General features: G+C 45.2%; 2 non-coding genes across 2 annotated transcripts; both read left to right on the top strand.

Moving 5' to 3' along the window:
* The first annotated feature begins 7,712 nt into the window (after window positions 1–7,712).
* Window positions 7,713–7,794, top strand: TRNAL-AAG (transfer RNA leucine (anticodon AAG)). Its single transcript has one exon. It is a non-coding gene; the product is annotated as a tRNA-Leu (tRNA).
* A 5,180-nt stretch (window positions 7,795–12,974) lies between these two features.
* On the top strand, window positions 12,975–13,056 carry TRNAL-AAG (transfer RNA leucine (anticodon AAG)). The gene has a single exon. It is a non-coding gene; the product is annotated as a tRNA-Leu (tRNA).
* The last annotated feature ends 2,830 nt before the right edge of the window (window positions 13,057–15,886 follow it).

The following is a 15,886-nucleotide window of genomic DNA, read 5'->3' on the forward strand; positions in this document are numbered from 1 at the left end:
CTTGTGTGTCTTGACATTTCCATACGCATATCCAGGTTTATATTCCCCATTGATCTTTGGCAGGTGGAGTCCGGATTTCTTGGCGTTCACAGTTTCGATCAGTTTGTTGACCTTTGCTTTCAATTCGGCTGTAGTGTCCTTCGTTACCCTTTGGAACTTAGTTTGGTCAGAGAGTATGAGGTTCATTTTCACCAGATATTCGTCTTTTTTAAGAATGACATATATTGGCGACTTGTCACCTCTCCTGACAACTATCTCCTTGTTCTCACGAAGGCTTTTAGCTGCCGCTTTGAGCTCGGGGGACAGTATGGTGCTTCTGTAATTGCCTCGATTCTTTCCTCCTTCTGCAATAAGTTCTGCTTGTAAGGTATCTTTGGTAGTGACCTTCTTTTGTGTCTCGAGGTCGAATATGTCGCCCAACAGAATTTCCAACTCTACTTTCCGGGCCATCTCACTCGGTCTGGACATAACGTGACAGTTTATGCCCAGATTTAGGAGAGTGACTTGGTCCTCAGTGAGGTTAATTCCTGCAAGGTTCAGGAAGCCATCTCTTGGTCGTGGAATTGCCATAGGTCCTCCATATAATGTTGTTAGTTTCTTGATAAATCTTGTTTCAGTGCTGAGGTGATGTCGGTCTGTGAGGATGTCAAGGTGTTGTTCAATGCGGGTACGGATACTTTCGTCGATGTTGCTATTTCTCCACTCGTTTGTAGCATGAAGTAGTTGTGTTTTGTTGTCTTTGATTTCATTCTCTGCCTTGTATATCTGATCACGAATCAGATCCTGGCGATATTTTATCGTGAAGTCTTGATTCCTTGCTGCTGGGTCGTGCGTTTTAAAATTAGTATATTTTGGTAGCAGTCTTTCCTGTAGACATATATTATTAAATATGACCGAAAAAGTAAGATTAATAATTCTAACACGAATTTTCTCAATCTTTCGTACATTTCTTTTCACTGTTGGAGGTAATTCAAAAATCAATTCTCCAAAATTCATTTTTATTTCTAGTCTGACGCGACACGAGCGCGTTTCGTAAAATTTATTACATTTTCAAAGACTTTAGTTAACACATACACAACTGAATAAAACTTACACATCTCCGATTTTGTTTATATCTACATTTTGAGTGAGGTGGATGGGGTGAGGTTGTATTTAATAAGGTATTAATTTCATCAACACAAGCCAGAACATGTTCTGGCTTGTGTTGATGAAATTAGGGAGATGGGTTGAGGGGTTAGGGAGAGATGGGGAGCCTGGGGTGGATGGGGCTGGGAGGGAGGGGGGTGTGGGAGGAAGGAGAGCTTGGGGTGGAGGTACCGGGGAGGTGTATAGGCTAGAGAAACCATGGAGGGCATGGGGGTGTGGGAACAGGTAGGGCCTTGGGTGGGGAAAGGGGGTGGGGAGGAAGGAGGGCATGCAGGAAAAAATTGGTGGGCCTGGAGTTGGAGAGCAGGGGGACATGGTCTTCGGAGGGTCCCTATTGGTGGGGGGAGGTTATCTTGAGGTTATCTTGAGTTGATTTTGGGGCTTTAGTGTCCCTGCGGCCCGGTCCCCGACCAGGCCTCCACCCCCAGGAAGCAGCCCGTGACAGCTGACTAACTCCCAGGTACCTATTTACTGCTAGGTAACAGGGACATAGGGTGAAAGAAACTCTGCCCATCGTTTCTCGCCGGCGCCCAGGATCGAACCCGGGACCACAGGATCACGTGTCCTGTGTGCTGTCCGCTCGGCCGGCCGGCCGTCTGCTCCTCCCGACTGGGGAGGTGCAGGTGATTGGGGGGAATGATTGTGGGGTGGGATGGTGGGAGGTTTCTGTTATATTCCTCCTTGGGGGATGATGGCCTGCAGGTGAGGGGAGTCCTACTCTCCTCTGAGTTTACTGGAGGTACTGCCCCAAGTTCTGTGACTCCCTGTTCCCATATCTCCCCTTGCATCTCCTCCCTGCTGCTGCAGCCCTCCTCCTCTCTTCCGTCGTCATGTCCCTCTGCAGAAAAGCATCCTTGTATCCCTCTTGTCTCATAAGCTTGCTCTTCCTTGACAGGATTTCCTCTGTTGTTGCCTTGTTTGTAAGCTCTAACTTTATTAGTCATTTTCATTCATTCTTGTAAGTGCAGCTATTATGCACTTACAAGAATGAATAGAACTCCTTATTATGCACTCCTACAACTACTATGGACTTTTTTTCTAGCCTTTGAGACTTGCAATATTGCAACTTCCTGGGATATAGTCGCTTTCTTAGCTGCTTCCTCTATTACAGCCTTGGCACTTGGGATATTTTGCAGAATTTCTGCAAACGGTTAAACGAGAGTTAAACTGTGTAGTTTAACCGATATAGCATACCAACGAGGGTCTCCGGGGAAGGAGTCCTCCATTCACTTCATCCCCTGTTTCCACAGGGTTCTTTGCCTCGTGCTGGTTCGAATTCGGATTTCCCTGAGTTTCTTTATCTCTTCCTTGGCTTCCCCATGCTCACTCTGTAGGCTGTTATTACTTCATGCATTGCGATCATTTCTCTGATATAGTTCTCTAATGCTTGGGTGACCCATTCACAGGAAATATCCTTCAATCTCCCTTCTCCCTGTGTTAGTGTGTGTGTGTAAGTGTGTGTGTGTGTGTGTATGTGTGTGTGTGGGGGGGGGCCTCCATGCTGGGGCCGCATACTCCAGGATTGGTCTTACATATGGGGTATACAAGATTCTGTATGATTCCTTACACAGGTTCCTGAAGGCTGTTCTGATGTTAGCCAGTTAGTACGCTGCAGATGTAATTCTTTTTATGTGGACTTCAGGAGACAGGTTTGGTATGATATTAACCCCTAGATCTTTCTCTCTGACCGTTTCACGAAGTATTTCATCTCCTATTCTGTATCCTGTGTCTGGCCTCCTGTTTCCATCGCCTAGTTTCATTACCTTACATTTACTCGGTTGAACTTTAGTTGCCATTTGTTGGACCATTCATTCAGTCTGTCTAGGTCATCTTGTAGCCTCCTACTGTCTTCCTCCGTCTTAATCCTTCTCATAATTTTTACATCATCAGCAAACAATGAGAGGAACGATTCTATACCCCTTGGAAGATCATTTACATATTTAAGAAACAGTATAGGTACAAGGACTGAACCCTGCAGAACTCCACTGGTGATGCCTCACCAATCTGAGACCTCACCCCTCACAGTGACTCGCTGTCTTCTGTTGCTTAGGTACTCCCTTAACCATTGGGGTACCTTACCTTTCACTCCTGCCTGCATCTCCAGCTTTCGACCTAGTCTCTGGTGTGGTACTGTGTCAAAGGCTTTCTGGTAATCCAAAAATATGCAGTCTGCCCACCTTTCTCTTCCTTGTCTGATTTTTGTTGCCCGGTCGTGGAATTAAATTAATCCTGTGAGGCAGGACTTGCCATCCCTGAACCCATGTTGATGCTGTGTTACAAAGTTCTTTTGCTCCAGATGCTCCACAAACTTTATTTGCACAATCTTCTCCATCAGCTTACATGGTATGCAAGTTAGAGACATTCGCCTGTATTTCAGTGCCTCCTGTCTATCCCCTTTCTTGTATAAAGGGACTACATTATTTATTTATCAATTTTTGGGCAGTTCCCATGTTACCAGTGATTTCTTATACACTGTAGAAAGTGACAGGCACAGTGCTTCTTCTCCTTCCTTTAGTATCCAAGGGGAGATTCCATCTGGGCATATAGCCTTTGCCACATACAACTCTAGCAAAGGCTTCCTTACATCCCCACTGGTAATCTCAAACTCTTATAGTGGTTCCTGGTTAACTATTCCCTCTCTTATCTCTGGAACTTCTTCTTGCTCTAATGTGTAGACCTCCTGGAATTTCTTATTCATTTCCTCACACACTTCCTTGTCGTTTGTAGTGAGTCTGTTTGCCCCTATCCTCAATAACATTAACTGTTATTTTACTGTTGTTTTTCTCCTGATGTGGCTGTGAGTTTTTGCCTTGCTTGCGATATCGTTTTCGTATTGCCCTTCTGCCTCTCTTCTCAACCTGACATATTCATTCCTGGCACTCTGGTACTTTTTACTGCTGTCAAGTGTCCTGTTATTTCTATAGGTTCTCCACACCTTTTTACTTTGCTGCTTAGCTAGCCTACATCTCTGATTAAATCATGGGTTTCTCATCTGCATTTCGTTGTTTTCCTTTTGGACTGGGACAAACTTATCTGCTGCCTCCTTAAACTTCTGCGTGATGTAGTCCATCATGTCTTGGGCCACCTTTCCCCTGAGCTCTGTTTCCCATGTTAAATCTGTTAGAAATTTCCTTATCTCCTCATAGTTCCCCTTTCGAAATACCAGCCTTTTGTTTTCAGTTCCCCTCCTCGAGTTCATTAACCCTTATTCCACCAGATAGTCAAACGTCAGTACACTGTGGTCGCTCATTCCTACTGGGGCCTTGAAACCGATTTCGCTTATGTCGGAGTCGTTCAAAGTGAAGATTAGGTAGTCTCGCTGGTTCATCATTTCCTCTCATTCTTGTTGGTTCCCTGACATGCTGGGTTAAAATGTTTCTTGTTGCCACCTCCAATAGTTTAGCTCTCCATGTATCCTCGGCTCCATGCGGTTCCTTGTTCTCCCAGTCTATCCTTCCAGGATTGAAGTCCCCCATGATGAGCAGATGGGATCTATTTCTACAGGCAGCAGAGGTGTGTGAAGTGTGTATTCACCTAGTTGTATTCACTTAATTGTGCTTGCGGGGAATGAGCTCTGCTCTTTGGTCCCGCCTCTCAATTGTCAATCAACTGGTGTACAGATTCCTGAGCCTGCTGGTCACTATCATATCTACATTTGAAACTGTGAATGGAGTCAGCCTCCACCACATCACTGCCTAATGCATTCCATCTTTTAACTACTCTGACACTGAAAAAGTTCTTTCTAACGTCCCTGTGGCTCATTTGGGTGCTACGTTTCCACTGTGTCCCCTTGTTCGCGTACCACCAGTGTTAAATAGTTTATATTTATCTACCCTGTATTCCCATGAGAATTTTGTAGGTAATGATCATGTCTCCCCTTACTTTTCTGTCTTCCTGTGTGGTGAAGTCCACTTCACGCAGTCTTTCTTCGTAACTCATGCCTCTTAGTTCTGGGACTAGTCTAGTGGCATACCTCTGAACTTTTTCCAGCTTCGTCCTGTGCTTGACAAGGTATGGGCTCCATGCCTGATCCGCATACTCCAAAATTGGTCGTTAATATGTGGTATACAAAGTTCTGAATGATTCCTTACACTGAATGAAGGTGCGCTTGCGTGCGTGTGCACCTAGATGTACTCACCTAAATGGGCTTGCATGGACGAGCTTGGCTCATACCTCTATCCACTCTCGTTTAACCGTTCAAACTTAATCCCAATTTTAGTACGAATAAAATTCTCTCTTAACATTTATGTGGGCCATGTGTGCCTATAGTTCACACGTCAGCCACCTGAGTCAGCGGTCTTCACTGTTGAAGAATACTTCCTTGAGTACATCGTCAGTCCCCTTTGTCTTCCTTGTAGTTCAGGTCCCTTGCATTAAGAACTGTTTTTCATATCTTTTGGAGTTTTTCTTGTTAAATGTTTTACATTTTCCATTTTTGGCGAAGGTTCCATAGCGGAGGTGCCTATTAGGTTCCCATGGCAGAGCTGCCTTTTAGGTTCCCATGGCAAAGCTGCCTATTAGGTTCCCATGGCAGAGCTGCCTATTAGGTTCCCATGGCGGAGCTGTCTATTAGGTTCCCATGGCGCAGCTGCCTATTAGGTTCCCATGGCGGAGCTGTCTATTAGGTTCCCATTGCGGAGCTGCCTATTAGGTTCCCATGGCGGAGCTGTCTATTAGGTTCCCATGGCGGAGCTGCCTATTAGGCTCCCATAGCGGAGCTGCCTATTAGGTTCCCTTGGCGGAGCTGTCTATTAGGTTCCCATGACAGAGCTGTCTATTAGGTTTCCATGACGGAGCTGTCTATTAGGTTTCCATTGCAGAGCTGTCTATTAGGTTCCCATGGCAGAGCTGCCTATTAGGTTCCCATGGCAGAGCTGTCTATTAGGTTCCCATGGCGGAGCTGTCTATTAGGTTCCCATGGCGGAGCTGTCTATTAGGTTCCCATGGCGGAGCTGTCTATTAGGTTCCCATGGCGGAGCTGTCTATTAGGTTCCCATGGCAGAGCTGTCTATTAGGTTCCCATGACGGAGCTCTCTATTAGGTTTCCATGGCAGAGCTGTCTATTAGGTTCCCATGGCAGAGCTGCCTATTAGGTTCCCATGGCAGAGCTGTCTATTAGGTTCCCATGGCGGAGCTGTCTATTAGGTTCCCATGGTGGAGCTGTCTATTAGGTTCCCATGGCGGAGCTGTCTATTAGGTTCCCATGGCGGAGCTGCCTATTAGGTTCCCATGGCGGAGCTGCCTATTAGGTACCCATGGCAGAGCTGCCAATACATGTGTTTGTGAAACAACGGGACCCGTTGTTTCATGGGACCCGGTATATGGGTTCCATATATGGTATAATTGTCGAAATTTCTGAAGGTTTGACGGACGTTGGTCGGGTTGTCGTATGTTTCTGACAGTGAGCTGCTAATGTATGGCCTTGAAGATCTAGCCTAATGTCTGCTCTCAGGTCTTTATCGTCTTCGAATACAAGACTTCCATATCCTCTTTATCTTATACTACTTGTCTTCTTATCCTCTTTCCAGTCCTCGTAACTTGCAATTGGCTGTGTTATATACCAGCAGCCTGACTTTCTGACGCATGAAGAATTACATTTTGCCTATCGCTCTCTGTTGCTTTATTTTTGTCATAATATTGTATTATTCTTCGTTGTTGTTCAAGCAGGATTTTCCATCGCTAAATACATTGAGCACAATGGAGACCATGTTTAGCTGTTCTTAGTGTTCAAGAGTCTACCTCGCAGAAGCTGTGGGACGAGTGTGTGATCACTGTGCTTGTCTCTGTGTGCCTTCAAGCTTGGCTCCTCGTCCCCACCTCTTAGCTTTCAGCTATTTGGAATAACTATGCCTCTCGACATTCATGAATTTCGTTGTAAAAATCATTTATCTACCCTTAAAGATTTTGGCTTGAGGAGCACTCTGTTACGTTCACCTTTAGATAATCCCATTTGCTAACCACTCATCATATATATGATACTCATTTCATCATCATACTCACATCAGTCATCATTTGGTCATCATAATATTATTATCAGTCCCACGTCACCAAAATGTTTTTAACACTGATACCCAGCGCACACACTTCCCCTTTGCTTACAAACAGTGACAGAGCAGTGATGGGCTGTTTTATGTGATGATCGATTTATGTCTCCCTCTTCTCTTGTAGAGCCGCTCTCGACACTGTTCTCACAACCTTTTAGCAAAGTGTCTTAACTCTTAGGCTGCGGACCAACTTGGAGGAGCTTCTTCCATAGTGTAAAATGTTTCAGAAAAATTAAAAAGAAATTCGTTCTTATGAATTTAAATTGAAAATTATTGAGTTCCTGAACATAATTACGTAATTCTACGCACTTTATTTTGGGCACGAGAGAAGGGAGAACAAATACTTAAGGGGGATTTAATTCATGGGAGCCCGTTCTCTTTTTTAGTCTCGTTCATATTATAAGAAAGTGTAGGAAACACGTGGCAAAAACTTGGGTAAAAACTAATAACTTTAACACACCTGAAATGAAAGTGACGATGTTTCTGCTCGTCCTGGACCTTCGTCAGACCCTTCGTCAAGTAGGTAGCGTGGCCGAGCGGTCTAAGGCGCTGGTTTAAGGCACCAGTCTCTTCGGAGGCGTGGGTTCGAATCCCACCGCTGCCAGGTGTTCTTTTAGGGCCTAACACCTGAGTGAACAGCGCTTCGGATTCGTAGTCCTGAGTTTCCAGGTTCGATTTCCAGTGGAAGCGGAAACAAATGGGCTGAGTTTCTTTCACGCTGATGCACCTGTTCATCTAGTAGTAAGTAGGTACCTGGGAGTTAGACAGCTGCTACGGGCTGCTTCCTCGGGGGTGTGTAACAAAAAGCAGGCCTGGTCGAGGACCGGGCCGCGGGGACCCTAAGCCCCGAAATCGTCTCAAGGTTATCTCAAGATAAGCCCACCTCTCTCCTCTCTCTCCAAACTTCCCTACACATCAAACTAAACAGTAATCCAACGACAGCAGCTGCATTAGTAGCACATTCCACAGCCGTTACAATGATTAGGAAAGCCGTTGAGGAATGGGACTTACTAGTGAACATTCTGCACCTACATCCGCCACCAAGATGATGTTATTAAAACACGACTAAAACAGAAGCGAAAAAGAAACAGGGAAAAAGGAGGAAACCCCACCTCCATATAAAACGTTGACCCAAATATCAGAGTAACAAGGTTATCGGGAATAACCGGACTCAATTACGGGCTCACCATAGCCCATGCTACTTGGAACTTTTAGTTCCGAGTAACTGAATCTAAAACAACAACAACAACAAGAACGAAACAAGTGAGGTCAATCTTGGTAAGTTATAGATCATTTAGAACTGAAATTATGTCTAAAATGGTTGGTTAGCTCTAATTGTCCTCCATGATGAGTCTTAGAGCAGTTTTCCTGCAAAATAAGTGTTTTGCTGTCAATTCCATTCAGTTATGCACTTATAGCTCTATAGCTCTATGGAAACTTGTAGGTTGTTGCTCTTGTGATGGTGTGCTGGGCGACTACATCAAGTGCTGCTGTTGTCTCTGTGAGTGGGACAGTCGTGTGAGAAGTGCTCTCTGTGTAATTGGAGACTGGCCACTCCGCCCATCATTGGAGCCTAGGAGAAAAACGTTTAGCATCCTCCACTTGTTGAATCAAGAAACATGACAAACAGAACCTTTCATCTCAGGAGACAACTTCTGTAAAATTGATGTTCGGTGTCTCCCTAACCTTCCCTCACGCCTTACAACAGCTTCCTTCTTCTTAGTTGATCAGTAACGGCTTGATAAGAGACCAACTGTAACGCAGTCCAGTGTGTGGGTGAGGTTAGTAGGAGACTGTGTAGTACCAGCAGCAACAGTCAGTAGGAGACTGTGTAGTACCAGCAGCAGCAGGCAGTAGGAGACTGTGTAGTACCAGCAGCAACAGTCAGTAGGAGACTGTGTAGTACCAGCAGCAGCAGTCAGTAGGAGACTGTGTAGTACCAGCAGCAGGCAGTAGGAGACTGTGTAGTACCAGCAGCAGCAGGCAGTAGGAGACTGTGTAGTACCAGCAGCAGCAGGCAGTAGGAGACTGTGTAGTACCAGCAGCAGCAGGCAGTAGGAGACTGTGTAGTACCAGCAGCAGCAGGCAGTAGGAGACTGTGTAGTACCAGCAGGAGCAGGCAGTAGGAGACTGTGTAGTACCAGCAGCAGCAGGCAGTAGGAGACTGTGTAGTACCAGCAGCAGCAGGCAGTAGGAGACTGTGTAGTACCAGCAGGAGCAGGCAGTAGGAGACTGTGTAGTACCAGCAGGAGCAGGCAGTAGGAGACTGTGTAGTACCAGCAGCAGCAAGCAGTAGGAGACTGTGTAGTACCAGCAGCAGCAGGCTGCTGCTGGTACTTGTCGTTTGTCCTTGTCGTTTGTAGTGAGTCTGTTTGCCCCTATCCTAAATAACATTAACTGTTTCTTTACTGTTGTTTTTCTCCTGATGTGGCTGTGAGTTTTTGCCTTGCTTCCGATATCGTTTTCGTATTGCCCTTATGCCTCTCTTCTCAACCTGACATATTCATTCCTGGCACTCTGGTACTTTTTTCTGCTCTCAAGTGTCCTGTTATTTTTTTAGTTTCTCCACACCTTTTTACTTTGCTGCTTAGCTAGCCTACATCTCTGACTAAATCATGGGTTTCTCATCAACATTTCATTGTTTTCCTTTTGGACTGGGACAAACTTATCTGCTGCCTCTTTAAACTTCTGCGTGATGTAGTCCATCATGTCTTGGGCCACCTTTCCCCTGAGCTCTGTTTCCCAGGTTAAATCTGTTAGGAATTTCCTTTTCTCCCCATAGTTCCCCTTTCGAAATACTAGCCTTTTGTTTTCAGTTCCCCTTCTCGAGTTCATTAACCCTTATTCAACCAGATAGTCAAACGTCAGTACACTGTGGTCGCTCATTCCAACTGGGGCCTTGAAACCGATTTCGCTTATGGCGGAGTCGTTCAGAGTGAAGATTAGGTAGAGTCTCGATGGTTCATCATTTCCTCTCATTCTTGTGGGTTCCCTGACGTGCTGGCTTAAAAAGTTTCTTGTCGCCACCTCCAATAGTTTAGCTCTCCAAGTATCCACACCTCCATGCGGTTCCTTGTTCTCCCAGTCTATCCTTCCAGGATTGAAGTCTCCCATGATGAGCAGATGGGATCTATTTCTACAGGCAGCAGAGGTGTGTGAAGTGTGTATTCACCTAGTTGTATTTACCTAATTGTGCCTGCGGGGGATGAGCTCTGCTCTTTGGTCCCGCCTCTGAATTGTCAATCAACTGGTGTACAGATTCCTGAGCCTGCTGGTCACTATCATATCTACATTTGAAACTGTGAATGGAGTCAGCCTCCACCACATCACTGCCTAATGCATTCCACCTTTTAACTACTCTGACACTGAAAAAGTTCTTTCTAACGTCCCTGTGGCTCATTCGGGTGTTAAGTTTCCACTGTGTCCCCTTGTTCGCGTACCACCAGTGTTAAACAGTTAATATTTATCTACCCTGTATTCCCATGAGAATTTTGTAGGTAATGATCATGTCTCCCCTTACATTTCTGTCTTCCTGTGTCGTGAAGTCCACTTCACGCAGTCTTTCTTCGTAACTCATGCCTCTTAGTTCTGGGACTAGTCTAGTGGCATACCTCTGAACTTTTTCCAGCTTCGTCCTGAGCTTGACGAGGTACGGGCTCCATGCCTGAGCCGCATACTCCAAAATTGGTCTTAAATATATGGTATACAAAGTTCTGAATGATTCCTTACACTGAATGAAGGTGCGCTTGTGTGCGCGTGCACCTAGATGTACTCACCTAAATGGGCATGCATGGACGAGCTTGGCTCATACCTCTATCCACTCTCGTTTAACCGTTCAAACTTAATCCCAATTTTTGGTACGAATGAAATTCTCTCTTAACATTTATGTGGGCCATGTGTGCCTATAGTTCACACGTCAGCCACCTGAGTCAGCGGTCTTCACTGTTGAAGAATACTTCCTTGTGTACATCGTCAGTCCCCTTTGTCTTCCTTGTAGTTCAGGTCCCTTGCATTAAGAACTGTTTTTTCATATCTTTTGGAGCTTTTCTTGTTAAATGTTTTGCATTTTTCATTTTTGGCGAAGGTTCCATGGAGCTGCCTATTAGGTTCCCATTGCAGAGCTGTCTATTAGGCTCCCATGGCAGAGCTGCCTATTAGGTTCCCATGGCAGAGGTGCCTATTAGGCTCCCATGGCAGAGCTGCCTATTAGGCTCCCATGGCAGAGCTGCCTATTAGGTTCCCATGGCAGAGGTGCCTATTAGGTTCCCATGTCAGAGGTGCCTATTAGGTTCCCATTGCGGAGCTGCCTATTAGGTTCCCATGGCAGAGCTGTCTATTAGGCTCCCATGGCAGAGCTGTCTATTAGGCTCCCATGGCAGAGCTGTCTATTAGGTTCCCATGTCAGAGGTGCCTATTAGGCTCCCATGGCAGAGCTGTCTATTAGGTTCCCATTGCGGAGCTGCCTATTAGGTTCCCATGGCAGAGCTGCCAATACATGTGTTAGTGAAACAACGGGACCCGTTGTTTCATGGGACCCGGTATATGGGTCCCATATATGGTATAATTGTCGAAATTTCTGAAGGTTTGACGGACGTTGGTCGGGTTGTCGTATGTTTCTGACAGTGAGCTGCTAATGTATGGCCTTGAAGATCTAGCCTAATGTCTGCTCTCAGGTCTTTATCGTCTTCAGATTCAAGACTTCCATATCCTCTTTATCTTATGCTACTTCTCTTCTTATCCTCTTTCCAGTCCTCGTAACTTGCAATTGGCTGTGATAAATACCAGCAGCCTGACTTTCTGACGCGCGAAGAATTACATTTTGCCCAATCACTCTCTGTTGCTTTATTTCTGTCATCTTATTGGATTATTCTTCGTTGTTGGCCAAGCAGGATTTTCCATCGCTAAATACATTGAGCACAATGGAGACAATGTTTAGCTGTTCTTAGTGTTCAAGAGTCTACCTCGCAGAAGCTGTGGGACGAGTGTGTGATCACTGTGTTTGTCTCTGTGTGCCTTCAAGCTTGGCTCCTCGTCCCCACCTCTTAGCTTTCAGCTATTTGGAATAACTATGCCTCTCGACATTCCTGAATTTCGTTGTAAAAAGCATTTATCTACCCTAAAGATTTTGGCTTGAGGAGCACTCTGTTACCTTCACCCATAGTTAACCCCACATGCTAACCACTCATCATCTATATGATACTCATTTCATCATCATACTCACTTCAGTCATCATTTGGTCATCATAATATTATTATCAATCCCACGTCACCAAAATGTTTTTAACACTGATAACCAGCACTCACACTTTCCCTTTGCCTTACAAAGACAGAGCAGTGATGGGCTGTTTTATGTGATGATCAATTTATGTCTCCCTCTTCTCTTGTAGAGCCGCTCTCGACACTGTTCTCACAACCATTTAACAAAGTGTCTTAACTCTTAGGCGGCGGACCAACTTGGAGGAGCTTCTTCCACAGTGTAAAATGTTTCAGAAAAATTAAAAAGAAATTCGTTCTTATGAATTTAAATTGAAAATTATTGAGTTCTTGAACATAATTACGTAATTCTACGCACTTTTTTTTGGCCACGGGAGAAGGGAGAACAAACACTTAAGGGGGATTTAATTCATGGGAGCCCGTTCTGTCTTTTAGTCTCGTTCATATTATAAGAAAGTGTAGGAAACACGTGGCAAAAACTTGGGTAAAAACTAATAACTTTAACACACCTGAAATGAAAGTGACGATGTTTCTGCTGGTCCTGAACCTTCGTCAGACCCTTCGTCAAGTAGGTAGCGTTGCCGAGCGGTCTAAGGCGCTGGTTTAAGGCACCAGTCTCTTCGGAGGCGTGGGATCGAATCCCACCGCTGCCAGGGTTTTTTTTTGGGCCTATTACCTGAGTGAACAGCGCTTCGGATTCGTAGTCCTGAGTTTCCAGGTTCGATTTCCAGCGGAAGCGGAAACAAATGGGCTGAGTTTCTTTCACGCTAATGCACCTGTTCACCTAGTAGTAAGTAGGTACCTGGGAATTAGACAGCTGCTACGGGCTGCTTCCTCGGGGGTGTGTAACAAAAAGGAGGCCTGGTCGAGGACCGGGCCGCGGGGACCCTAAGCCCCGAAATCGTCTCAAGATAACCTCAAGATAAGCCCACCTCTCTCCTCTCTCTCCAAACTTCCCTACACATCAAACTAAACAGTAATCCAACGACAGCAGCTGCATTAGTAGCACATTCCACAGCCGTTACAATGATTAGGAAAGCCGTTGAAGAATGGGACTCACAAGTGAACATTCTGCACCTACATCCGCCACCAAGATGATGTTATTAAAAGACGACTAAAACAGAAGCGAAAAAGAAACAGGGAAAAAGGAGGAAACCCCACCTCCATATAAAACGTTAACCCAAATATCAGAGTAACAAGGTTATCGCGAATAACCGAACTCAATTACGGGCTCACCATAGCCCATGCTACTTGGAACTTTTAGTTCCGAGTAACTGAATCTAAAACAACAACAACAACAAGAACGAAACAAGTGAGGTCAATGTTCGGTGTCTCCCTAACCTTCCCTCACGCCTTACAACAGCTTCCTTCTTCTTAGTTGCTCAGTAACGGCATGATAAGAGACCGACTGTAACGCAGTCCAGTGTGTGGGTGAGGTTAGTAGAAGACTGTGTAGTACCAGCAGCAGCAGGCAGTAGGAGACTGTGTAGTACCAGCAGCAGCAGGCAGTAGGAGACTGTGTAGTACCAGCAGCAGCGGGTACTACACAGTCTCCTACTGTCTGCTGCTGCTTGGTCTATTGCCTACAGGTGTTGTAGTACAGCCGCCTGCTGCCGATTCTAGTCAATACATGTTACTATTTATGTTGCCTGCTGCTGTTGTTTCTTCTGCCTGCTGCTTGAAGTGGCTCCTCGTACCTCCGCTGGTACTGCTACCTCTGCTGCTATTTCTGACGGTATTGCCTAGTGCCGAGGCTGATTGTAAGGTGGTAAGTATTATACATCAAGTGGGTTTTGCTGCTGCAACAATTGTACAGATTTTTGCGCTCTTAGTTGATATTGAAACTGCCGGCAGTTCTTCGGAGCACCGATGTTATTGTTGTTAGGTTAATTTCCTGGTGGGGATTGTTCATTTGTCTAATGTTGTTGGCGGCTGCGGATGCTGTTGGACAGTTGGTGGCTGTTTAGTCGCCTGCTTCTGTTGTTGTTGGTTGCTGTTAAACTGCCTGCTGTGGTTGGTGGTTCCTGTTAAACTGCCTGTTGTTGGTGGTGTTCCTGTTAAACTGCCTGCTGTTGTTGGTGGTTCCTGTTAAACTGTCTGCTGTTGCTGGTGGTTCCTGTTAAACTGCCTGTTGTTGTTGGTGTTCCTGTTAAACTGCCTGCTGTTGTTGGTGGTTCCTGTTAAACTGTCTGCTGTTGCTGGTGGTTCCTGTTAAACTTCCTGCTGTTCCTAGTGTTCCTGTTAAATTGCCTGCTGTTGCTGGTGTTCCTGTTAAACTGTCTGCTGTGGTTGTTGGTTCCAGTTAAACTGCCTGTTGTTGTTGGTGGTTCCTGTTAAACTGCCTGCTGTTGTTGGTGTTCCTGTTAAACTGCCTGCTGTTGTTAGTGTTCCTGTTAAAATGCCTGCTGTTGGTGGTGATCCTGTTAAACTCTCTGCTGTTGTTGGTGTTCCTGTTAAACTGCCTGCTGTTGTTGGTGTTCCTGTTAAACTGCCTGCTGTTGTTGGTGGTTCCTGTTAAACTGCCTGCTGTTGTTGGTGTTCCTGTTAAACTGTCTGCTGTTGTTGGTGTTCCTGTTAAACTGCCTGCTGTTGTTGGTGGTTCCTGTTAAACTGCCTGTTGTTGTTGGTGTTCCTGTTAAACTGCCTGCTGTTGTTGGTGTTCCTGTTAAACTGCCTGCTGTTGTTGGTGTTCCTGTTAAACTGCCTGTTGTTGTTGGTGTTCCTGTTAAACTGTCTGCTGTTGTTGGTGTTCCTGTTAAACTGCCTGCTGTTGTTGGTGGTTCCTGTTAAACTGCCTGCTGTTGTTGGTGTTCCTGTTAAACTGCCTGCTGTTGTTGGTGTTCCTATTAAACTGTCTGCAGTTGCTGGTGGTTCCTGTTAAACTGTCTGCTGTTGCTGGTGGTTCCTGTTAAACTGTCTGCTGTTGTTGGTGGTTCCTGTTAAACTGCCTGCTGTTGTTGGTGTTCCTGTTAAACTGCCTGCTGTTGTTAGTGTTCCTGTTAAACTGCCTGCTGTTGTTGGTGTTCTTGTTAAACTGCCTGCTGTTGTTGGTGGTTCCTGTTAGACTGCCTGCTGTTGTTGGTGTTCCTGTTAAACTGCCTGCTGTTGTTGGTGTTCCTGTTAAACTGCCTGCTGTTGTTGGTGTTCTTGTTAAACTGCCTGCTGTTGTTGGTGGTTCCTGTTAAACTGCCTGTTGTTGTTGGTTGCTGTATGTTATGACCACGCATACACCAGTATGATCATACTGAGGCTGGTGTATGATTGTGTTCAAACTATACAGTGATATCTTGGTTGATAGCCTCGTATCACAAAAATTGTAATTATGATAAGCTTATGTGACAGTATATATTACTTACTTTGTGTATTGTCAATGTATGACTTACATCACCCAGTTTATATTAATTCTGTATCAAAGATGTATGTCATGTAATTGTGGTTATAAATATATATATATATACATATATATATATATATATATATATA

The sequence above is a fragment of the Procambarus clarkii genome, chromosome 64 (genome assembly GCF_040958095.1).
Source record: "Procambarus clarkii isolate CNS0578487 chromosome 64, FALCON_Pclarkii_2.0, whole genome shotgun sequence".
NCBI classification, from domain to species: Eukaryota; Metazoa; Arthropoda; class Malacostraca; order Decapoda; family Cambaridae; genus Procambarus; species Procambarus clarkii.